This window comes from Pongo abelii, chromosome 8, assembly GCF_028885655.2.
Source record: "Pongo abelii isolate AG06213 chromosome 8, NHGRI_mPonAbe1-v2.0_pri, whole genome shotgun sequence".
Taxonomy (NCBI): Eukaryota; Metazoa; Chordata; class Mammalia; order Primates; family Hominidae; genus Pongo; species Pongo abelii.
The window spans coordinates 3,948,933-3,974,771 of NC_071993.2; the positions used below are offsets into that span (position 1 = coordinate 3,948,933).

Sequence of the window (25,839 nt, forward strand, 5' to 3'; positions counted from 1 at the left end):
TTCTCGGTGTGGGGTTGTCAAGGAGAAATGTTGGAAGGGAGAGAAGGGAGCAGGCATCATAGATGGTATTACAGGCGGCTGGTCTCTCCTCCCTCAGCCAACTATGAGAACTATTTGGGATTGAAGGAGATAAGCTACAACAAGTCGTTGCTTGTCCTGAATGCACGACCTTCTTTCTTTGAGCAAGAGGACAAACTTGGGTAGGGATCTCTATGATCTTTTCTGCGTTGCCTGTGGACGTTCATCTTTCTGATTTGATAGCTGAAGATGAGGATCTGGAGCAGGAGTTTGGAGTGCCATTGTTCCATGGGCAGATGTGCGGACGAGATTGTGGGTGGGGTCTGTTGGGGCGGACAGGGGGCCCTCCTGAGCTGGCCTCTCTCGCCTGCGACTTCACAATGCTTGCACTGAGTTCGGCGTTTTCACTGGAGAGAGCTACAGCTGGGAAGTGCTGTTTTTTTCTAGGTGCTCTCAGCTGCTATTACTTCTTCTATCTCTTCCTCTGGAAAATATTATTTGGGGCCTTTTTGTCTTAACAGAAGAAGAAGTAGATTCATTCATTCTTTTTTTTTCTTTTCTCTTTCTTTTTTTTTTTTCCAGACAGTCTCGCTCTGTTGCCCAGGCTGGACTGCAGTGGCACGATCTTGGCTCACTGCAACCTCCACCTCCCTCCCGGGTTCAAGCGATTCTCCTGCTTCAGAATCCTGAGTAGCTGGGATTACAGGCTGTGCCATCACGTCTGGCTAATTTTTGTATTTTTAGTAGAGACGGGCTTCACCATGTTGGCCAGGCTGGTCTCCAACTCCTGACCTCAGGTGACCCACCAGCCTCGGTCTCCCAAAGTGCTGGGATTATAGGCGTGAGCCACTGCACCCGGCCAATATTCATTCATTCTTTCTCATCTCTTCCTCCGCTCTTTAACGTTGAGCTTGCCTGGCCCAAGGCAGAGAGTTCTGGGAAGGATGGAAGAGAGAGGAAGGGAGAGCACCAACATCATGGACCGCCTTTCACATCAGCGGCAGCAACAGTAAAACCCCCAGAAAACCTGGGATGGGCGTGGGGGTCTGTTTAGATCAACCCTGGAGGCAGCCTCCCATGTCCCTCCTGGACATTTGTTCACCTTCACAGAACCCACTTCTTTCCCATGGTCTATTCGGATGTCTGTTTCCTGCACCGGGCAGGTAGCACAGCACGCTCAGGGGTTTGTCTGACTCACCTTGGTAGCCCCAGCCCTCAGCACACTGCCTACCCCTTAGTATTTAGAGGACCTATGCCCTTTGAAAAAAGTAGGTAAATGGTAAAACATTATTTTTACCATTGGAACAAACGCGAATATATGCTTGATGAAATTCAAACAGTACAAATGCAAGAAAAAAATGGTTTGTTAGGTGCAAATATTGGAAGAAAAGAGCTTGGGGTCAGAAGTGACCCCAGACAGATGGGCTGGGAAACAAGGGCTTTACAGGGACCTCAGTGGCACACAGGACCTAGACCCAGTGATGGGGCCTTCTTGACAGGACACCTCTGTCCAAGGGCATGGGTTGCGCTCATGTCTCTAACATATTTCAAAAAGGATGCAAAGAAACCCAACTTTTCTGGATAAAGTGGCAAAAATAATGAAGAGTGGTTGACCAGAAGGCTTAGGGCACTGGGACTGTGTTGCTAGAGAGTAAGAACCACCTGCCCTTGAGCAAACCAAACCGGCTTTGATCTTCTGCCCTTCTCTGTAGAGGACTGAGCAGGAGGAAGTAAGAATTACATGAAAAGCTTCCTAGGGAAGAAAATCTTAGTCCCCTGCCCGGGGGACTTTCGCCAGTCAAGGGCAGAAGGTGGCTAAACAATAGGACGGTTGAGTATCCCTTATTCATAGTGCTTGGGGCCAGAAGAGTTTTGAATTATGGATTTTTTTGGAGCATTTCAGATTTTCACAGCCACAGGTAGGGGGACAGGTTGATGAAAGCCCCGCTGTGTCCCGTGATTTGTGACAGATATCTGTTTTCTTCCTTATTTCAATCACATCATCTTGGATTTTGGAATATTTGCATTATACTTATCAGTTGAGCATCACAAATTCAAAAATCCAAAATCTGAAATGCTCCAAATAAGAATTCCCTTTCAGCATCATGTTGGTGTTCAAAAAGTTTCAAATTTTGGAGCATTTCGGATGTCAGATTTTCAGACTTGAGGTGCTCAACCTGTACAGGTTATTCAGGCTCCTGAATTCTGTGATTGCTTTTTTTTTTTTTTTTTTTCTAGAGCAAAGTTCCATAAAGAGCACATGGAGAAGTGTTGATTAGCAATCAATTTATTAGTTGATATTTATTGGACACTTAACTCTGTGTCAGTTATTGCTCTAAGGGCTTGTAAAAGCATCAACTCAATTTATCCAGGCCTCATACTGCCCACTCCAGCATGTACTATTATATTATTAGCCCGTTTTATAGATGAGGAGCCTGAGGAATCGCAGTGTTGAATCACTTGCCCAACGTATTTCTAGAGTACGATTGTAGACATTAGACAGGGTTCCGAAACAGGGCAAAGATGCAATTGAAATAAAGAAGGAAACAGATACCTGTCGCAAGTCACTGGATACAGCTGAGCTTCTATCAACACAACTCAAGTGTGTGCATCTGGTACCTGTCAAGTTAGAGAAATTGGTTGTTGTACAACATGACCTCATAATCAAAATACTGTGTCAGAGTGCCTACTGGTAGCGGATATCCAAACTTCTCTTGTCTCTTGTTCAAGATCAATTGTCTCCTAGCTCATTTGATTCAGTTTGGAGATCATTTGGTTCCATGGACAATCTCTATTGGTGTTTTATCTGGGGAAGTGCCTGCGTTGGTCCTGGACTTGATACCACTAAACTGATAATGAGAACAGAGTAGGGTTTTATTAGGTGAGAGCAAGGGTTCAGATGGGAGCATGTTACGAAGCCCCCCATCTCTTCCAACACTTGCCTCATCCAGCCTCAGCTGGAGCTGCAGATGCACCTGCTGGTGCCACTCAAGCACCACCCAGTGTGGCCTGCAAGGCCCTGTCAGGGTTGGCTCTCGTTCCTGTCTTGCCACCATCATCACACGGCCGCCCTGTGTTCATCTGGCGGTGGCATGCTGGCTGCATTTCCAGGCTCAGCTATGTCTCCTCCCACCTGAGAGCCTCTGCATGCATGTGCTCCCACCCGGAATTTTCTTGCCCCGGTTCTTCCTGTGGCTGGCTCCCTGCCATCCTCTGCTCTATTCAGGTGTCACCTTCCTAGACGTGCCTTTCCTTATAGCCCCCGAGTGATGGCCTCTCCTCCCCAAGTCACACTCTACACTTACTTTATTTTCTTCTTACCTTGTATTGCAATTTGAAATTGTCAAGTTCACCAATTTACTTGTTTATGATTTGTCACCTTTCAGTAAAACGTAGGCTCCATGAAGGCAGAGCCCTGCCTCTCCTATTTACTAGTCTATCCTCAAGCCCAGGAATAGTATTTTCTCAATAAATATTTAATGAATTGACAGATGAACTGGTGATGAAGGTTCTAGTTAAAAAACAAAAAAGAAAAGTGGTATTTTGGTAAAAAAGCAAAACAAAACAAAACAAAAAAACACAAACAACTCTGATTTGTAGTGTTGGCCAATTTCCATGGTGTAAATATTCTCATCATAGCCATTAGTAGCTTCAAATTTACACCACAGAAATCAGACAACACTACAGCATGCAGTTATTTTCTCTTTGCATTAACAGTTGGGGCCTATTAAACTAGCAGATTTAGGCAAAATGGTGATGTGAGTTTATCCAGGCTGGTGGGGATTTAGAAGTTAAATAATAATAACCAGATATGGTGGCACATGCTTCTCATCCCAGCTACTTTGGAGGCTGAGGCACAAGAATCGCTTGAGCCTGGGAGGTAGAGGTTGCAGTGAGCTGAGATGGCGCCACTGCACTCCAGCCTGGGTGACAGAGCAAGACTCCATTCCAAAAAATAAATAAAATAAAATTAAAAAAACTTAAAGATCAAGAATTGTCAAGAAAAACCAGTGTAAAGCATTTCCTGTCACGCTTTCTGTAAGGATTTCATGCAGATGATGTCTTCCAATCTCCCAGGACTCTAGGAGTGGGATATTCTCATTCTCATTTTATAGGTGAGTTACTGAGATTCAGAGAGGCTAGTAACATGCATGTGTTCACATGGTTGGTTAGGAATGATACTGGGATCTCTTTGGAAGCCTTGATACTGGTCCAGTTGATGAAATACTCCCTGGTCTGCCCATATTTATAAAATTTTTATGAGACCTAGATGCTACAGGAGGCCTTCCTCCAACCTCCCAGGTAAAGCTATGTGATTTGATTCCATGCTCCAATTCCAGGGTCCATGAAATTTCCGCTGAGAGGCACAGTTCATCCTGTTAGGCCACAGAGTGTGGTGGGATGGTGGGCAGTGCTGGGATTATACTGTCTAGGTTTCAAGGCTGATTTCCCACTTACAAGCTGAGTGGTGTTAGGTGAGATTCTCAACGGCTTGGCAGCCTCAGTTTTCTCATTAGTTATATTAAGATAACATTGGTTTCTCCCTCCTAGGATTGGTGTGAGAATGACAGACGTGATTGCATATAAAGTGAATAGCAGTGCCTTTCCTAGACTAACTGCTCAATACATCTAAGCTACTATTTTATTAGAGAATATGCTTTATAGCTTTATTGTGTTCTTAGGCTTTCATCCTAACTGTATTCTTTATTCAAAACAAAAAAGTTGCCAAATAATTTTTTTTTCATTTTTTTGTATTGCATCAATGAACCTCAAGTGAAACCTCTTTTCTTTCCATATAAACCAAGACTGATCTCAGAGACAAGCACCACTGTGGTATACATGTCACTATCCAAAAGGATTTAGACCATTTGGAAACTCTTTGGAAAGCTCTGTTGGAAATATGGAGATGTTGTGGGGCTGTCACTTTAACCCCCGATTCTCAAGAGAATCCATGCGAGGAGTGTCCCTTCTGTGGATTTGCAGTGGGTAGGGCCATTGCATGGTCTGCATATCTGTTTTTCCTACATTTCAAAACACAAGGTGCTCTTGTTGTCTCTGTCCTACCAGTGAGGAAGCAGAGGCTTGGTGAAGAGAAGCAACTTGCTCAAAATCTCATGGCTGTACAGTAAGGGAAGAGCTGTGACATGAGAGCATGTGCAGCCCATGCTTAGGCCCAAGGTCCACAGTGCAGAGTCTCTCTGTTAGGTAAATGCTTGCTAGGTGCTGAAAAGGCTGAGTGATTCGTATGTTTGCCAGATCTCTCTTTTGGTCCCATGAACCAATCCCAGAAATATGCATTACTCTCTAGTGATAGTTTTTTGTTGTTTGTTTTTAGTGGGTAAAGGACTTTAAAAAAATAATAATAATAAACTTTAGGCCAGGCGTGGTGGCTCATGCGTGTAATCCCAGCAGTTTGGGAGGCCGAGTCAGGTGGATCACCTGAGGTCAGGAGTTCGAGACCAGCCTGGGAACATGGTGAAACCCCATCTCTACTAAAAATATAAAAATTAGCTGGGCGTGGTGACAGGCACCTGTAATCCCAGCTACTCAGGAGGCTGAGGCAGGAGAATCGCTTGAATCCGGGAGGCAGAGGTTGCAGTGAGCCAAGATCACCCCATTGCACTCCAGCCTGGGGAACAAGAGTGAGACTTCCTGTGAAAACAACAACAACTAAAACTTTATTGTGTATATCTGAGTTTACAACACAATATTATGGGATATATATATAGGTAGTAAAATGGTTACAATAATGAAACAGATTAACACATCTATCATCTCACATAGTTACTTTTTCTGTGTGATAAGAGCAGCTAAAATCTACTTAACAAAAACTAACACGATCTAATCTTTTTAGCTTTGGTCTTCATGTTGTACATTAGATATCTAGACTCCTTATTCATCCTACATACCTGCTATTTTGTATTCTTTGACCTGTATTTCACCACTTCCTCTCCCAACCCCACCCAGCCACTGGTCATCTCAATTTTACTCTCTATCTCTCTGTGTTTTTTCCCCTTATGTTCCATATATAAATGAGATTATGTAACATTTTTCTTTCCGTGTTTGGTTTACTTCACTTAGCATAATGTCCTTTAGGTCCATTCATGTTGTGGCAAATGACAGCACACCCTTATTTTTTAAGAGTGAATAATATTCCATTACATATATATTTATACCACATTTTCTTTATCCATTTGTCCATTGACGGACACTTTGGTGGATTTCATATCTTGGCCATTGTGAATAATGCTGTAACGAACATGGGAGTGTAGATGTCTTTATGAAGTGATGAGTTCATCTGCTTTGGGTATATTCCCAGAAGAGGAACTGCGGTTCGTATGTTAGTTTTATTCTTAAGTTTTTTAGGCACCTCCATACTGTTTTCCATAGTGGTTGTACCAATCTGCATACACACCAAAAGTGTAATAGGATCTCTTTTCTGCACACCCTTGCCAACATTTGTTATCTCTTGTCTTTTTCATAATAGCCATCTCATAGTGGTTTTAATTTGCATTTCCTTGATGATTAGTGATGTTTTGCACCCTTTCACATACCTGTTGGCCATTCTTAAGTCTTTTTTGAAGAAACGTTGATTCAGCTCCCTTGCCTGTTTCTAAATTGGGTTATTTGTCTTTCTGCTATTGAATTATAAGAATTCTTTATAAATTTTGGATATTAATCCTTTGTCAAATATATAATTTGCAATTTTTTTTCAGTGTGTAGGTTGTCCTTTCATTTTGACGAATGCTTTCTTTGCTGTGCAGAAGCTTTTCAGTTTAATGTGGTCCCATTTATTTATTTTTGCTTTTGTAGCCTGAGCTTTTATGTGATATTTAAAAATCATTTCCAGGACTAATGTCAAGAAGTTTTCCCTATGTTATTTTCTGAAAGTTTTATGATTTCCAGTCATATATTTAGCTATTTTATCATTTTGAATTTATTTTCAGTATGGTGTAAGATAAGGGTCCAATTTCATTCTTTTGCATTTAGAGATTCCGTTTTTCCAGGACCATTTATTGAAGACACCATATTTTCCCCATTGTGTTTTTTTGGCTCCTTTGTCAAAAATTAGTTGACCACATATATTTAGATTTAGTTCTGGGCTCTCTCCTTTGTTTCACTTGGCTATGTGTCTGCTTTTATGTCAGTGTCATACTGTTTTGATTACTATTGCTTTGTAACATAATTTTATTTCATTTTTTTGAGACAGGATCTTGCTCTGTCACCCAGGCTGGAGTGCAGTGGTGCACTGCAACCTCCACTTCCCGGATTCAAGCACTTAAGCAGTCTTCCACCTCAGCCTCCCAAGTAGCTGGGACCACAGGCACATACCACACTTAGCTAATTTTTGTGGTTTTTTGGTAGAGATGGCATTTAACCATGTTGCCCAGGCTGGTCTTGAACCCCTGGACTCAAGCAATCTGTCTGCCTTGGCCTCCTATAGTGCTGGGATTAAAGGCATTAGCCACAGCACCCAGACTTGTAGCAGAATTTTAAATCAGGAATTGCGATGACTCCAACTTTGTTGTGTAGTGATACTTTGTTAAGAAGATATATTGCTTTGTATTGTTTATTTGACAAGTTTTAAACACCAAAATTAAATTAAACTGCAATAATACACTTTCAAGAATTTGAGGAAAATTTGTTTTATTTTCATACATGATGGTCTTTGGAAAAGGACCATCTCAATGTCTAGCTTCAAATTTGAAGAAGATAAGCAGGATGCTTGGTGAGCTATAAAAAAGTGCTTGGATCCAGCTGAGTTACAAGCATGTCTGTCTTCTAAATAGCTTTGGCTAGCTCACTGAGGTGAAAACTCAGTCCTAACAATGGGTGTTGGTTGCCCCTTTGAAATAGCACCATTTTTCCTGACCTCTGCACATTTGGCTTCATCTTCAAGGACAGAAAATCCTGGAAATCCCAGTGTTGTCTGGCTTCCTTTCTCACTAACCTATCCAGGCTTTTCAGAAATCCCTCTGCATCATTCTAAACAGGAAGTTTTGGTAGGCAGTTGTACAAATGGCCCTGTATTATGCAGGATGTCACCTATTGTTATTGGAACAAAGATATTCTGAAATGTGGACAAAGGCTTCCAATCTGCCAGGGTCCTGGACCCTTCAGTAGTCTCTCATTGTATCTGGGAAGTGATTGAGTGAATTGGGTCACTCCAAGAATATACCTAAGCTTCAGAAACTCTGCTATTATTAGGATGCCAGAGTGGAGCTACACACAGCACATGCAGTTCACATTTACAGTACTTCTGTTTCCCAATTTGCTCTGTCTAAATACAACACAGTCACTTTCCAAATAAATGGGGTTACCTACAACTGTATACATAAATGAAAAAAATGACTGGGGATGATCCATATCTGTATTCTACTGTTAAAGTGTTAGGAAAAAAACAAAACATTTATGAATCAAAAGTGCTATTAAAGTTTCTTTTTTGAAAGACTATGCATAAATCATGCACTTCTCAAACTTCTAAGACCTACATCTGCAAGAGCATATACATATAATATTATGTTAAAAAGAAATACTTTCTTATAATAGACTAACTGGCATAGTCAGAAGCTGATTGAGGGCTTTAATTTAGCTGCAAGCAAATTTCACTGATGGCTTCTCATTACCAAGTGCAGGAATTTCAGAGTGCAGAATATAGAACAATACACTCTGTTTATAAAGTAAAGCTTACACCCACTGAAACAGAATTGCATTTAGCAGTATTTTACTTTATCTTAAAAGTAAAATTACTAAAATTGTTTTCCAAATGTTATTTGAGATGATGGATAAAAGAAAACATGGTCATCGTAAGTTCTCTTCCTCTTGTTTCTCAGTGCTGCAGTCCACTGTACACATCAACTATTTAAGAATTTCAGAATGCAGAATATAGAACAATACACTCTGTTTATAAAGTAAAGCTTACACCCACTGAAACAGAATTGCATTTAGCAGTATTTTACTTTATCTTAAAAGTAAAATTACTAAAATTGTTTTCCAAATGTTATTTGAGATGATGGATAGAAGAAAATGTGGTCATCTTAAGTTCTCTTCCTCTTCTTTCTCAGTGCTGAGTCCACTGTACACATCCACTATTTTACACACACATATTTTTCTCCCTCAATTCACCTTTCCCCTTTGACATTTGGATCATAGCTGTAGTAATGTGTGCTGAATTATTTGTTGGGATCATTGGATTGTGCCTTGATAGACAAAAAGATTCAAGTAAATTCATAGAGGAAATCTACTTTTAGTATTTATTTATTTAGAGAGAGAGTCTTTCTCTGTCACCTAGGCTGGAGTGCAGTGGTACAATCTCAACTCACTGCAACCTCTGCCTCCTGAGTTCAAGCGATTCTCCTGCCTCAGCCTCCCGACTAGCTAGGACTATAGGCACCCACCACCACACCTGGCTAATTTTTGCATTTTTAATAGAGACGTGGTTTCGCTATGTTGGTCAGTCTGGTCTCGAACTCCTGACCTCAGGTGATCCACCCGCCTTGGCCTCCCAAAGTGCTGGGATTACAGGGGTGAGCCATTGCTTCTGGCCTCTTTTTAATTTTATTTTTAAATAGCAGTGACAAATATTTACTCCCTCTTTCTTTTCCTCTCACCTAGTAAGATCTTCTTTTTCTCCATCACGTAACACACGCCCTGTGCTTTGGTGCCTGCACGTCCCCATTTCTTTGGCTGCCTTAGGAGACGTGTTCCACCCTCGTCCATTAACCCCTCCCTACCGAAACGATGTTTCCCAGCAGCCTCCACTTTGATGTGATATTCTGGTGTTGCTCTAGACAAGGATACACTTGGGATAGGTTAGAAACGTTCTTTTCTGGCTGGGCACAGTGGCTAATGCCTGTAATCCTAGCACTTTGGAAGGCTGAGGTGGGCGGATCAATTGAGGTCAGGAGTTTGAGACCAGCCTTGTCTACATGGCAAAACCCTGTCTCTACTGAAAATACAAAAATTAGCTGGACGTGGTAGTATGTGCTTGTTGTCCCAGCTACTCGGGAGGCTGAGGCTGAGATAGGCTGAGGCACTTGAACCTGGGCGGTGGAGACTGCAGTGAGCCAAGATTGCGCCATTGCACTCCAACCTGGGAGACCAGAGTGAAACTCCATCTCAAAAAAGAAAAGGAAAGAAGAGAAAAGACAAGGAAAGAAACGAAAAGAAATGAAAAGAAAAGAAAAGAAAAGAAAATGTTCCTTTTTCTGAACAGCCTCCTCCCTCTCTGTATGTAGATGAACCCTCACCTTGAACTAGGCACCTCATATTCTCTAAGTCATAGGGTCTGTGTGGATTCACACCACCTAGAACTGATGGCCGATATGGCAATTTCATCTTGTTAGTACACAGATCTCACCTGCTAATTTTGCTTAAAGAGAAAACTACCCAGCGTTATTAGGTGAGTAAAAAAAAATTAATGTGCTATAAAAATACACATTGACTATTTGACAAATCCATGTGTTTCTGGTGTTATTTCAATTAAATTGCATAAGGATTTAATTAGAAGATCCTTACAAGAACTAAAAGTTATTTCAAAAATAAGGTATTAATTTTCTGTGTTATGAAATTAAGAAGTGATAAATGGATAAGAGGCAGTTTGCATGATTGATATTGACCCTTTGTGAATATAGCCTGCAGTTCTTGTTTTTATATGATTTCTACAATGTGTTGTTTCAAAAAATCATGGAGCAGTAGTCAGGAATCTTAGAATAATAAGTAGCAAAAATACACCTTTTTTTTTGTTTTTAGATGGAGTCTATTGCCCAGGCTGGAGTGCAGTGGCACGATCTCGGCTCACTGCAACCTCCACCTCCCAGGTTCAAGTGATTCTCCTGCCTCAGCCTTCTGAGTAGCTGAGACTACAGGTGCTCACAACGATGCCTGGCTAATTTTTTTGGGGGTATTTTTTTTAATACAGTTGGGCTTTTGTCACATTGGCCAGACTGGTCTCAAACTCCTGACCTCAAGTGATCCTCCCACCTTGGCCTCCCAAAGTGCTGGGATTCCAGGCGTCAGCCACCACGCCCGGTGATCGTGTTAGAATAAACCAAAGGGGCTCAGGTAAGGTAGAAGCCCCAGGAGTGGGCTGTCCTTAGGTGCTGCCAAACCCAGAAGCTTGATAATATTACTGGAATTCTGTCTTTCAGTGTGTGTCTTGCAATTCTGCTTCACATAATGCTGGCTTCATCTTCAGACATGCTTTCTCTGCGTAGTAGAAAAGGTGGCCTCTGCAAAGTTCCTGGATCTCAAGAAGAGATGATTTCCTGCTTTCTTACCAATCCCTACCCATTTTTGGGCATTTATCTGTCCAGGGTGGGTCGCTGGCTGACCTGTGGGTATGGAAGGGCACCTGCCGAGGTGAAGCACTAGTGCCTGGCTGCCGGAATAACAGGCTGATGTCTAAGGCTGAGGAATGGTGCCTGTAGCACCGTAGGGAAGAGGGAACCAGCCACGTCCCACAGCTGGTTGTTGTTTGTAACAATCGTGAAAACTCACTGTTTGTCTCAGTTCTGCTGTGTGTTTGTGGGACAGTCTTGGAATGATTATTCTGAACTATTTCACGGCATAGACTTGGGATGTACAGACCTTGGCTGCCCTGCCCTGCACACTTCTATGTATTTATTAAGAATTTTCCAAGGAGTATTGCCACATCGTGATCTTTTAGCCTTATCTAAGGCAGAAAGCAAGAAGCTGAGAGGGTGGGCTTGGATGCAGAACCCCCAACTTGATCATTTTCTGTGGGTTCTTGAGGGATGCATGGAGAGAGGCCACTCCAGAAATGGTTTCTTTTTATCTCTTTCTTTCTTTCTTTATTTTTTCTGCAATCTCTGCCTCCCGGGTTTAAGTGATTCTCCTGCCTCAGCCTCCCCAGTAGTTGGGATTACAGGTGCATGCCACCATGCTCAGTTAATTTTTTTGTTCTTTTAGTAGAGATAGGGTTTCACCATGTTGGCCAGGCTGGTCTCAAACTCCTGACCTCAGGCAACCTGCCCACCTCAGCCTCTCAGAGTGTTGGAATTATAGGTTTGAGCCACCATGCCCACCTGGTTTCTTTCTTTCTTTATTTTGAGATGGAGTCTTGCTCTTGTCACCCAAGCTGGATTGCACCTGCGCCATCTTGGCTCACTGCAACCTCCGCCTCCCGGGTTCAAGCTATTTTCCTGTCTCAGCCTCCTGAGTAGCTGGGATTACAGGCGCCCACCACCACGCCTGGCTAATTTTTGTACTTTTAGTAGAGATGGGGTTTCATCTGTTGAGAGCTTTGGGCTCAAACCCAAATGCGCTCCCTTGATGAGTTGGGTGGGGCTCATGTCAACATTTCCAACCCTTTCTTCCTACCTGCCTGGCACCTCATTCCAAAACCCCTATTCTATTCTTGGTCTTTCAGGTATTAACGACCTCACATTGATAAGAATTCCTCAAGGAAGGAAAGGGAAGGGCACTGCTCAATGGCTTGTTCTTCCCCCCAGCCCAAGCTTCTGTCTCTAATATCATGGTATCACCAAATACGGTCTCCACATAGTTGTTCTTGACTATCCCATGTCAGAGTAGAGCGGGATGACTCAATTTTGTCTAGAGTTTAGGCTGAGCCACTAATAGAATCCAATACAAGCAAGGCAAAGGATGTGGTAATTAACATGGAGTGTGGTGACCACAGAAAGAATTGATGGAAGCATGTGAGGAAATGTGTCATCTAGAAAAGCAACAGCTCAGCTCCTGGGGCCCAGTGTGGACTTGCCTTCAGGAGGTGATGATGTCGCTTTTGACCTGTGGGTCAGAGTAAAAATTGTGTAAAATCAGTTCCCAGTGTACAAACTGATGGATGTTAAAGGTTAATTTGTAAATAACTTTATGTTTCTATGGGGAAAAACTTCCCAAGTTCCATGTTGGTTCTTGGGCCACTGTTTATGATAGAATTATAATACCACATATTCAAAATGTCAAATGTCAGACAAAAATATTATGAATATGCAGTATTTTCTTCTTCTTTTTTTTTTTTTGGATACGGAGTCTTGCTCTGTCATCAAGGCTGGAGTGCAGTGGCGTGATCTCAGTTCACTGCAACCTCCACCTCTCGGGTTTAAGTGATCCTCCCGCCTCAGCCTCCTGAGTAGCTGGGATTACAAGTGTGTGCCACCACACCTGGATAGTTTTGTATTTTTATTGGAGACAGGGTTTCACCATGTTGACCAGGCTAGTCTCAAACTCCTGACCTCAAGTGATCCACCCACCTTGGCCTCCCAAGGTGCTGGGATTACAGTTGTGAGCCACTGCACACAGCATGTAAAGCATTTTCTCTAAGATACAATTTAAATACCAAATAAAGGCATGCTATGTGTTTCATTTAATGTCCAATTAAATGGAGTCAAATCTCACCCTCATGTCAAATTATCCTTCAGCCTATATGCTGGGACAAAGGTTTTCATCACTGTAATCACCACAAAAGCCTTCCTGTGTTGTACATGCAGATAGCCACAGCCTCATAGTCTAGTAGAAAAGTCTACCCGAAGCCTCTGAGAGGCCCAACATAATCAGGGACCACAGGAAACAGTAGAGCAACAGCAATGAGAAGGGGACGGAGTGCTGTGGGGCTCAGGCAGTGAAAAGTGAAGAAACTCCAGGTCCTAGAATGTGGAATCCAGGTGAGCCACAGGCTTGCAGTCAGAGTTCGAGGGCCAGGCCAACTAAGAACTGGAGAGTCTGGGATTCACCGGGAGGCATGGGATGAAGGGGTCGTCGCCACACAGGAGCCAGGAACCCAGACACAGGCAGCTGCAATGCAGAAAGAGGAAAAGAGATCTTTTGAGGAAGCAAGCAAAAAATAATTCTGAATTAGTTTATACTAGTCCAGAGATTTGTTTTAATGCCAGCGATGGAGATATCAGTAAAATCTGAATCCTAATTGTAATAATATTTTTAATGGAATAAATGCATTTTATCGACTTGAATTACTTATCTCCTTATTTTATATTATTATATATTACAAATATATGATTTTTATATATCTTTTTTTTTTTTTTTTTTTTTGAGATGGAGTCTCGCTCTGTTCCCAGGCTGGAGTGCACTGGCGTGGTCTCCGCTCACTGAAACCTCCACCTCCTGGGTTCAAGTGATTCTCCTGCCTGAGCCTGCCAAGTAGCTGGGACTACAGGTGCAATGCCACCATGCCTGGCTAATTTTTTTTTTTGTTTGTATTTTTAGTAGAGACAGGGTTTCACCATATTAGCCAGGGTGGTCTTGATCTCCTGACCTCGTGATCTGCCCGCCTTGGCCATATATATCTTATTATATATGTATATATACTCTCCAGGCCGAGTACTTCTCCTTCCTTTATAATTCTTATATACGTGGTGTACATTCCAGAGAGCTTCATGAATGAAAACCATCTGAAATGTGTCACAGAATAATTATAAATATGGATACATGGAGAGGAATGTGGTAGAGCAAGACACTTTGAATCATCCACAATTCTCTCCACAACTATCTTTTTTCCCAAGCTCTTTCAAATCTCAGATCATACGACTAAGAGGCTGTTACTGTTGGTGTTGTTCTTCGTGGTGGACAAAGAGCTATTGGCCACCTGCTGTTCTGTGCACTTTGCATGAATTCTTTAATTTTAGTGCGATCATCACGAGGAGGTGGGTATGACCCCTACTGTTAGGAGAGGAGGCATTGGGGCTGTATTACATCACTCCTTTTATCCCAAAACTTTGTGGTTTTGGTAATGAGATAGGAGGGCTTACCTTCCTTTTAACAAAGAAGGAGATCTCCAATATTAATATGTCTGAGGCACCACTGGCAAATTTAGGTTGAAAGAGATTTGAAATAGTAATACATTGCCAAAATTGCTGAAACAGCACATCATCTTTTTCAAAGAAATAACAGTTTCCCAAAACTGTTACCCTCCCAACCTCGTCCCCCTCCCATTGCAGCATATTCTAAATTATTCCCACGGGTGGGCCTTCATTTTGAGAATGGACGTGATGCAATGTGCTACATTCTTGGAATTGGCAGAGGAAGAAAATTCTCAGAGTTTTCAGTGCTGGGAGCATAGATAAGGTGGCCAGTAGGCAGGGGTTTCCCAACACGATTCATTCCTCATGAAAACCCTGAGCACATGTCAAGAAGCTCTTTTTCTAGATGTAGGCATCTCCGTCTTTGCTTTTTAAAATTCTTGTGGGTGAGAAGAAAATTCACCTGGCAAAGCTGCAGCTGGGCCCTCTGATGGCAGTCAGCAAAGACGCCTCCCTGACCTGGCGGTGTGTCTGAGCTCGTATTTTCCTTCACGCATGTGTAAAGTGGTAGGTGACTGTAAAAATGATTATAAGCTTCGGAGCAGTTAGCACACTAACTGTAAAATTCCTGGGCGATGAAGGTGCCAGCAACCAAAGCAGGTGATTTTTGTCTCCTGGGATTCCCTTCAGCAGCAGGGCTGGCTCAGTTATGCTGGGTGCTTAGAGCACATGGTGGCCTGCCCACTGCCTGCACCTGGTGAGGAATCTAGAGCATCCCGCACCAGCATAGAAGATCTGCAAAGAAACTCTCTACTTCATGCCACAGAATATTCAGCAAGTCAGTGGAAACAGCGATGTCAACTTATAAAGTACAGGAAAGGTGTTAAAAGAATATGTAAGATTTAAGTAAATTATCTACATTCATATATTTATCTATTAATCAAAGCCCCAAATAGGTCATAACTTAGTTATTTTAAAATAACTTGTTTTTAGGGCCAGATGTGGTGGCTCACTCCTGAAATCCCAGCACTTCAGGAGTCCAAGGCAAGAGGATCACTTGAGGTTAGGAGTTCGAGACCAGCCTGGCCAACATGGCAAAAACCTATCTCTACTAAAAATACAAAAATTAGCCAGGCATAGTGGCATTCGCTTGTAGTCCCAGCTACTCGGGAGGCTGAGGCAGAAGAATCATTTGAACCCAGGAGGCAGAAGCTTCAATGAGCCAAGATCGTGCCACTGCACTCCAGCCTGGGGGACAGAGCAAGACTCTGTCTCAAAACGAAACCCCCCAAAACACCATCGATTTTAGCTGATTTTAAAATACAGAGGCTTATAAAGAAGTGTGATTTTGATGCACCAAGATAACTTGTACTGACTTTTTTCATGGTTAACAATAAGTGACTTTCACATAGAACATTTAAGCAGACTAGACAGCTATAAAATAAACTTTTCCCTTCATCACATTCTTCCCCCAAAATTGTTGCTTTTTCTTGATTATTTTTCCAGAAAAATAAACACAAACCTCTGAGTGTATGTGCACATTTAAACACACACACACGCACACACACACAGACACACTATACTATTTTAAGTCCAGCAATATCTGGTGATAACCACCCATCTTCATAGAGCTGGCCGAGTGCCTGGCTGTTCTACGTCCTGCGCAAGCATCATTAACTGTGCACGTAATAGCATATAAGGTGCATTTTGGTCTGGGTTTACATTATCTACTTATTTGCATTTCAACAGAAAAAGTTTTGTCTTGCTTTTGCCCCGATTCCTTTATGTTTTAACTGAGTTTACAATGAAAAAATACAAATATATAAATAAATATATAACACTTATTATGTTCAGAGACTAAAGCAGTTATTAAGAGAATTGTAAGAGAAACTACCAAAATACACAACAGCAAAATAAAGGACTAGTAAATATATATTTACAGCTTTTAATACTTAAATTGTCCCCACGAGAGACTGTCAACTTGACTGTAACTAGATTCCATGTGTATTTTATATATTATTACACATATTGAAAAGATATATCACAATGACATTTAAAATTGATGAATGCAATTTACCCATCTATTGACTTCACATTCACTCTGCGTGGCACTCTGGATGACACAAAGATAAGACATTGGAGTTCTGAAGGATGTTTCTCTAAATGGAGAAAAGAATACCTGCAGAAAAATGGCAATCATGCATTATAAATGTAGCAAATGCCTTGCTAGCCGTCAAAATAAAGGGCTTTCTATGGTCTGTAGATTCCCAAGTAAATATGGAAATCCTGCCTCCTTTCAAGTGACAGATCGTTTGATAGAAAGTCAACTTGTTGGGTGGAATGAGCTGGGACCAGGAGAAGGAGAAAGGGAGGGGTGAGAAAGAGTAGAAGGCTCATTTTAAAAGTTATGTCTGGGCTGGGCGCAGTGGCTCATGCCTGTAATCCCAGCACTTTGGGAGGCCGAGGCGGGCAGATCACGAGGTCAGGAGATCGAGACCATCCTGGCTAACATGGTGAAACCCCATCTCTACTAAAAATACAAAAAATTAGCCAGGCTTGGTGGTGGGTGCCTGTAGTCCCAGCTACTCGGGAGGCTGAGACAAGAGAATGGCGTGAACCCAGGAGGTGGAGTTTGCAGGGAGCCGAGATCACACCACTGCACTCCAGCCTGGGAGACAGAGTGAGACTCCATCTCAAAAAAAAAAAAAAAAAAAAAACTATGTCTGTGCATGTATTCGCTCCAGACCATTTGCCTTTCCTTAGGTGCAGCATACTGGTGTCAACTGTGCCCTGCTACATTAAAAGAAATGAGACTTTGATTTGATTTGATCTATCTAGGAAGAACTACATAAACTATGAATCATGATTGATTAATTCATGTTGAAATAGTTTGGCAAACATATTTCTTTCTTGGGGTAGGAAAGACATATCTGCTTAGTCCTAAAGAGAATGAGCTTTTCCCTTACTTCATTTCATATTTTCTCAACTAACTTTTATTGAACACAATTATGCACTAAATATCATCCTAGGTGCTGTAAGGAACCAAATGAGGCCTGTTTTTGTGCACAGGAGATTTACGAGCCTGCAGAAGGAAATGTGTAAACATGACCTGTATCCACAGTACAGGAGGAAGCTGTTATAGAAGGAAATTCCATGACTGAAATGAAGTCTTCGAGTACTCGGGATGGGGAGAGCCTTTGGGAGCTTGGGGATGGCATCTATGAGTGCTAGGCTTGGCATCAAGCCTCGCTTTTCCTGACACCATATGCTAGGAAGGCCTGCACGACCAGGGTGGCCAAGTAACGGTGAGAATCACGTGAGGGCCGGAATCCAAAGGCAGCAACATGCTTGGAGGCTAAAGGGAGGCTAATGTCTCCATTCCAGGGGAGGCTCTGGAAAGACGTCCTTGCACCTATGACATTTGGCAAGAGCCCTGGAGGCTGAGCAGGAAGGGGGTGGCATCAGAGATCAAAGAAACAGCCTGAAGAAACTGAGCCATGAGTTATGAGCCTGATACACCTGCCAAGGAATGGCGGGTGGGAGAAGAAGCAGGAAGGCGCTGTGGCTTGAATATTTGTTCCCTCCAAAACTCATGTTGACATTCAATCCCCAGGGCCACAGTATTTAGAAGTGGGGCCTTTGAGAAGTGATTAGGTCAAGAGGGCTCTGTTCTTGTGAGTGGATTAATGCTTTCCTTGGTCTTTGTCATCACCCAGGTTGGAGTGCAGTGACGTGATCTTGGCTCACTGCAATCTCCACCTCCCAGTTTCAAGCAATTATCCTGCCTCAGCCTCTGGAGTAGCCGGGACTACAGGCATGCACCATCATGCCTGGCTAATTTTTGTGCTTTTAGTAGAGAAGAGGTTTTACCATTTTGGCCAGGCTGGTCTCGAACTCCTGACCTCAGGCAATCTGCCCACCTCAGTCTCCCAAAGTGCTGGGATTACAGGCATGAACCACTGCACTGGGCCAATGGATTAATACTTTCATGGGCTAATGGATTAATGGGCTATCATGAGTGGGGAACTGGTGGCTGTGTGAGAAGAGGAAGAGAGACCAGAGCTAACACATTAACACTCTCAAGCCCCTCATCATGTGATGCACCACACCATCTTGGGACTCTGCAGAGAGGGGCCCCACCAAGGAAAAGGCCCTCAACAGATGTGGCCCTTCAATTTTGGACTTCTCAGCCTCCATAACCATAAGAAATACATTTTATTTCTTCTCAATTACCCAGGTCCAGGTATTCTAAGCAACACAAAACAGATGAGGAGAGTAGGTTTCGGGTTCAATCGTGGAGCCTCCAGCAGCATGCCTGGCCTTTTCCTCCAAGCACTCGGAGTCATGCCACTTCCTTACTCCTGCTGGGCTGGCTGGCTCAGATGAGAGGGAAGATGAACGTCTGTCTTAGCTTTTCCAGGTGGCGATCCTTGAGCTCTTCTTGTGAAGAAGCAGCCAAGAAATAAGACTGAAGCATTCTACATTTAACAGATTGGACCCCTTGTAAACTGTACCACCCAAAAGCACAGCTTTCTCCTGTATTTTGTGATATGGAAAGCTGTGTCACGTCCTGAGAGTCATTCCCGCAGCCCCGGCTGGACTCGTTCCTGCCTACAACTCTCTCATCCTGTCCGGCATTGCTGCAGGGTGTCTCAAGGCTGAGATTCCATCACTTCCACATCTGTGTCTTCACCCTCTGTCCACAGCCACGCACCCAGTAAGGGGAAGTGAGGCAGACTGGCTGTGAACCTGGGGACGCCACCAAAACCAGGTAACAGACCAAGTCACCCTTCAGACAGGCAGTAAAGAGCTGGCTCTACTGTGTGCCTTTCCTGCTGTGGGGCACAAATCCCATGACCTTTGGAAATACCCAGCTTTGCAAATTCAACCATAATAGATCATTTCCCTCTAAAATGCAATAAAGTATAACTGAAAATGTAACTGGCCTCCTCGCATCATTAATGTTCTTATGCAAAAGGAATTAGGTAATTTACAAAGCTCTGAAAATACAGTCCAGCCAGAGCACTTGCCAGAAGCGTTCACAATTCACCATCTCTTGCTTGTGTGCACATCTTGCCCAGTGACCACCGAAGCCATACGCGGGAATCACGGTCCATCTCAGGAGTTCATTGTTCAGTTTCTCTGGATGCTCTTCATTCTGTCTAAACTGGAATATTACTATAAGTTTACAGTAGAAAAATGTGATTATTTTATAATAATGAGCTCAATTGTCTCATAGTTGTCCAGTGGTTTCATGGCACCGGGCGCAGCACAGGGACGGGGTGCAGGAGGGGCCCTGCCGGCTGTCACACCTGCCATGCAGGTGGGCTTCACAAGCCTCCAGGAGCCTCTTCTCTCCCAGACTTTCGGGGAAGAGCACCTTCTGGGCTCATGTAGGGCCCTGCACTTTCACTCTGGGGGCACTGACAAATACAAACAGAATTCAGGTGAGTGATTCAAAGGAAATGGATAAAGCATTTGGTGGGGAGAGAGGTGTGGAGGCTCCTTTGGTTTGAAAGATCAAGACTCAATCTCATGTCTCCAAGGAGGAGAGATTCTACATGAGAAGTAAACATTGGGAGCGCCAGGCATGGGAGGTCTGTGGCAAGGGCTGGAGGCAGGGGAAGCTGGCGCCAGAGGGGGCCAGAGGGCACCTGGTGTGTTTTAGGCAGTTGAAGGCGTAAGGCCAGGATGGGTGGGGCATGGGCAGAGGGGAGGAGTGAGGGGCATGGGCAGAGGGGAGGGGTGGGGGGGCATGGGCAGAGGGGAGGGGTGAGGGGGCATGGGCAGAGGGGAGGGTGGGGGGGCATGGGAAGAGGGGAGGGGTGGGGGAGGCATGGGCAGAGGGGAGGGTGGGGAGGCATGCGCAGAGGGGAGGGGTGAGGGGGCATGGGCAGAGGGGAGGGTGGGGGGGCATGGGCAGAGGGGAGGGGTGGGGGGGCATGGGCAGAGGGGAGGGGTGGGGGGGCATGGGCAGAGGGGAGGGGTGGGAGGTCATGGGCAGAGGGGAGGGTGGGGGGGCATGGGCAGAGGGGAGGGGTGGGGGGGCATGGGCAGAGGGGAGGGGTGGGGGGGCATGGGCAGAGGGGAGGGGTGAGGGGTGACATGGGAAGAGGGGAGGGGTGAGGGGGCATAGGAAGAGGGGAGGGGTGAGGGGGCATGGGCAGAGGGGAGGGGTGGGGGGCATGGGCGGTGGGGGGAGCATGGGCAGAGGGGAGGGGTGGGGGGGCATGGGCAGAGGGGAGGGGTGGGGGGGCATGGGCAGAGGGGAGGGTGGGGGGGCATGGGCAGAGGGGAGGGTGGGGGGGCATGGGCAGAGGGGAGGGTGGGGGGGCATGGGCAGAGGGGAGGGGTGAGGAGGCATGGGCAGAGGGGAGGGGTGAGGGGGCATGGGCAGAGGGGAGGGTGGGGGGGCATGGGCAGAGGGGAGGGGTGGGGGGCATGGGCAGAGGGGAGGGGTGGGGGGCATGGGCAGAGGGGAGGGGTGGGGGGGCATGGGCAGAGGGGAGGGGTGAGGGGTGACATGGGCAGAGGGGAGGGGTGGGGGAGGCATGGGCAGAGGGGAGGGGTGAGGGGGCATGGGCAGAGGGGAGGGGTGGGGGAGGCATGGGCAGAGGGGAGGGGTGAGGGGGCATGGGCAGAGGGGAGGGGTGAGGAGGCATGGGCAGAGGGCAGGGGTGAGGGGGCATGGGCAGAGGGGAGGGGTGAGGGGGCATGGGCAGAGGGGAGGGGTGAGGGGGCATGGGCAGAGGGGAGGGTGGGGGGGCATGGGCAGAGGGGAGGGGTGAGGGGTGACATGGGCAGAGGGGAGGGTGGGGGGGCATGGGCAGAGGGGAGGGTGGGGGGGCATGGGCAGAGGGGAGGGGTGAGGGGTGACATGGGCAGAGGGGAGGGGTGGGGGAGGCATGGGCAGAGGGGAGGGGTGAGGGGGCATGGGCAGAGGGGAGGGGTGGGGGAGGCATGGGCAGAGGGGAGGGGTGGGGGGCATGGGCAGAGGGGAGGGGTGGGGGGCATGGGCAGAGGGGAGGGGTGAGGGGGCATGGGCAGAGGGGAGGGGTGATGGAGGCCAGAACCGGGCAGGGCCCAGCCTCTGCTTGGGTGTTCATGGGTTCTTTTGTCTGCAGAGCATTAGGAAGCCAAGCAGGGTCTTCAGTAGGCATAAGGTGATGTGGTTCATGCCATTGGATCCCACGGTGCCCTGGGGAAGAGATGGTCAGGAAGTCTGACAGGAAGCAGGAGAGCTTTAGGAGCACATGGATGCCGTCCAGAATGGAGATGGTTGTGGCTTGGAAGAAAAAGAAATCACGCAGCTCAGAGTCAGGATACATTTGGAGGTCCAGGCCACCGAGTTTGCTGGTGGGGAAGATAGGCACCAGAAAGGAAAGAGGACATCCAGGGCAATTTTTTCTGCACCCCAACCAATCCATACATTGTCCAGAGGTAGGAAGAAGTAGCCTCATTTTATGGTCAGGATCCTTGGGGCTCAGATGGGTTAAGCAATGGGTCAAAATCTTGCACAAATCCTGCAAGTACAGAGGTAGAAAATGAATCCACGTCTTTGATTCCCAAACGTAAGCTCTTTCGCTGTGTCACTTCTCCTCTTCGTTTTCATGCCGGTTCCAAGAATTAACACTGCAGTTAGCTTTCTGTTTCATTTCCCAAGATGTACTATGTAACAATGAAGAAACCTTAAGAAAAGGACAGCAATGTCTAACACGGATGCAGGGCCAGCCTGATTCTCTGTCAAAGCGACTAGTTCCTACACTCTGGGTTCCAATACAAAGAATGCACATTTATGCAGCAGGAATGGCCCAAGGACCACACATTGCACAGCTCTGGGGAGCAGAGCAGAAAGCTGCGCCAGGCCTATCTGATCTGTCTTCATGGAAAGGGTCGCAGATCCCATTCGGCTTGGAGATTTTGATGAATTTTCCTTTCTGTGGGTTGGATTTAAAATGTAATACTTTTCCCCCAGTTGTAAGTTAAGGACTAAAAGATGGGAATTTTTTTTACAAGCTACACTTCTTCCCCACCCTTACTTCCCCTGGAGTTTCCATCAGTAATCATCTGAGTGCCCCATTAACTCCCCAAAACCCAAAGTCTGTTGGTGGTGGAATATTTAGCTGAAGAGCAGACTGTTGTAGAAGTCATCAGTTCTCTCTGATGATAGTGTCCAAACAAAAACATTATGGGGGAAACTGGCCCCATCATTTAATTACCTCCCAACAGGTCCTTCTCAAAACACATGGGGAGCTACAATTCAAGATGATATTTGGGTGAGGACACTGCCAAACTGTATCAAGCCCCCAATTGAGGGCACCTGCTCCCTGTAGATAATGGCATTTCAGATCTACAATGTGGCATTTCCAGACAACTCACTCATTTACGCTGATCGGTGCAAATCTTATTTTAGCCTCCAAACATTTTTCTTCCCCAGTCTGTTAAAAGAAAACAAAACCAAAACACCTCTCTCTCTCTCTCTCTCTCTATTTATAGATAGAAATGCTAACTCATATCATAGCATCAGTATTTTGCCAAAGCCCTGGAGAGTGTCAGGCACGGTGTTAGGAACTGAATACAAAAATAAGATGTAAACCAGTCCCTCAAGGAATCTATGGGACTGGTGAGATTAGCTAACCGTGCACCTGGAGGGAATATACTTAGAAATAACTGCAAATTCTGCAGAAATGCTGAGGGGTTCCCAATCTCGTTTCTATGAGGCCTGTTAATTGCTGAGTTGTTTTGTCTCTGGTCTGTGGAACCCCAAGAGTATGCCCTAGGTCTTTAATTTCTTCATCTCTAAAGAATAATCTCAATGGAGTCATTGAATGTGTTTATTCATACTTCTCAATGTGGAAGTGAACTCTCTAGGGTGTAAAAACCTATCCAGGAAGCACATGACAAATTGGAATCCTCAATGACATGGCATTGCTATAGTTGCTATAGGAACAATCTTTTTTTTTTTTTTCTTTTTTTGAAATGGGGTCTTGCTCTGTCATCCAGGCTGGCGCAATCTCAGCTCACTTCAACTTCTGCCTCCTGGGTTAAAGCGGTTCTCCTGTCACAGCCTCCTGAGTAGTTGGGATTACAGGCAGGCACCACCATAATGAGCTAATTTTTGTATTTTTAGTAGAGACCAGGTTTCGCCATGTTGCCCAGGCTACTCTTGAACTCCTGGCCTCATGTGATCCACCCAAAGTGCTGGGATTACAGGCGTGAGCCACGGCGCCCAGCTGGAACAATCTTGATATTAGCGTGAACAAGTGATTTCATAGCCACCGCGCCCTGCTGGAACAATCTTGATATTAGGGTGAACAAGTGACTTCATAGCTTTCTCTGAAGGAGGAAACACTGGGAGCACCCACCCGAGAATCAACACCATGGATCATCCTGGGGAGTTAATAGTTTTGACATGTGTCCCAAGATAATTGTTAGCTTGAATTACCACGTGGATGGAACCATGCTGATCCTAAGAGCCAGGTAATGGCCAAAGGTGTCATTCAGGTGAAATCCCCAGGTGGAAAATTCTTCCACTTCCAATGATAGAATTCTATTACTCTGCCTATAGTTTGGTGAAACAACACTTTACAAATAGAGGACAAGATACATTTTGCCAAGAACAACCATATGGATTTAACTGCTGCTAACAACCGTTAGGAAGGAACATCAATAAAAAGCAAGCCCATGAGACAGCTCCTTCCCCAAAGGGCGATTGTTACAGAGCGCAGGCCCCAGCAGGCCTGGTCCATCCTCCACATTCTTTCCTCTCTGACTTATTTTTACTTTCTGTTTGAATTGGCTTGGTTTTATTTTGCCCTAAACTGTGTCTGTAGTCATCCCCCGACGGAGTTTCGAGAGTGAAAGTCCGATCTGCCCACGCTTCACAGAACTCAATTCGGAGCCTTCTCAGGAGTCACTTGACGTCAAGGCTGACTTTTAAATTTGCCAAAAAGGCATTCTTTGGGGAGCGGTCGGCACCATCACTTTCCCTCTTTAGAGAGCTGCTACTGGCTGCTGGAATTCAAAACCCACAAATTGCACTTCTAAACTTAATTCGATACATAGATGAGCGGAAAGATCAGACATTGATGCTATTGTTTTTAACCAAGATGTTTTAATATATCATTTATATTTTATTTTTCTCTTCCCGCAGTTTTTAAACTTTTTTGTGTTTGTTTTACAGGCCAAGCCTACTGCTGTTAGAAAACATATTTAGAAATCACTTGGTTCTTCCTTGCCTGAACATCATATATTTAGTTACCTTGTGTGTTTAGATGTGCTTCAGATCTTAAAAAAAAAAAAAATTATGTTATTTGAAAGCTTGTTTTCTGCTTGTTTACACTATTAATTTAGAGTCCAGAGGAATCTCTAAATTTGCCTCTAGAAACCACATAATCACCTAATAATACCTTTCCTGACTCCACTTTCTGACACAAAGTGACTTTTGAAACGCTTCCATCTTCCCTTTCTATTTAATGTACTGCACTCCCCTCTTTTTTCCTTTCGTTTTTTTTACAGTCCGTCATGGAGTATTTGTTTACCAAATGTTACTTTTCTTGGATCCAATCTATTTTTGAAGAGTGCAAAAGCAAACAACTGTTTGAAGCTGTCAGGCTTCATTTTATTTATGCATGAATAACACAAATAACTTGAAAATGACCTAGTCTGTTTTTCTCAGATTTAGATAGAAAAACTGCTTCCGGCCAATGTTTATGCCAATTTGTTCATGCCAAGTTTCCAGTTTCGGTGCCAACCGCTTTTTACAGCCAAGTTGTAAACCTTCGGTAAACATGGCTTATAATGAAAAGTGCAACACAGCCTGAACCCTGGCACCAGGGGACGGATGTAAATTTATTCTAAGAACAAAATTCTAACAGGAACAGGAGGGGAGATAGGCTGGCTACAAAGTGTTCCCACCATAATATGGAAAATGTACAGATGATGATATATTTGATTACTAAGATCCCATTAGGCCCATTTAGGCACTTTATGTATTTCCTTTGCTCTGGATGCTTAGTCGTTTCATGCTCAATTTGAAGCAACTGGCTCATTGTCTCAGGGTGGTTCTAGAACTTTGCCTTCA

The 25,839-nt window shown here is 44.6% G+C and overlaps 1 long non-coding RNA gene across 1 annotated transcript; it reads left to right on the forward strand.

Moving 5' to 3' along the window:
• Positions 1-176: 176 nt before the first annotated feature.
• Positions 177-25,075, forward strand: LOC129048148 (uncharacterized). The gene is made up of 3 exons (XR_008510247.1): positions 177-330; positions 21,881-22,196; positions 24,940-25,075. It is a non-coding gene; the product is annotated as an uncharacterized LOC129048148 (long non-coding RNA).
• The last annotated feature ends 764 nt before the right edge of the window (positions 25,076-25,839 follow it).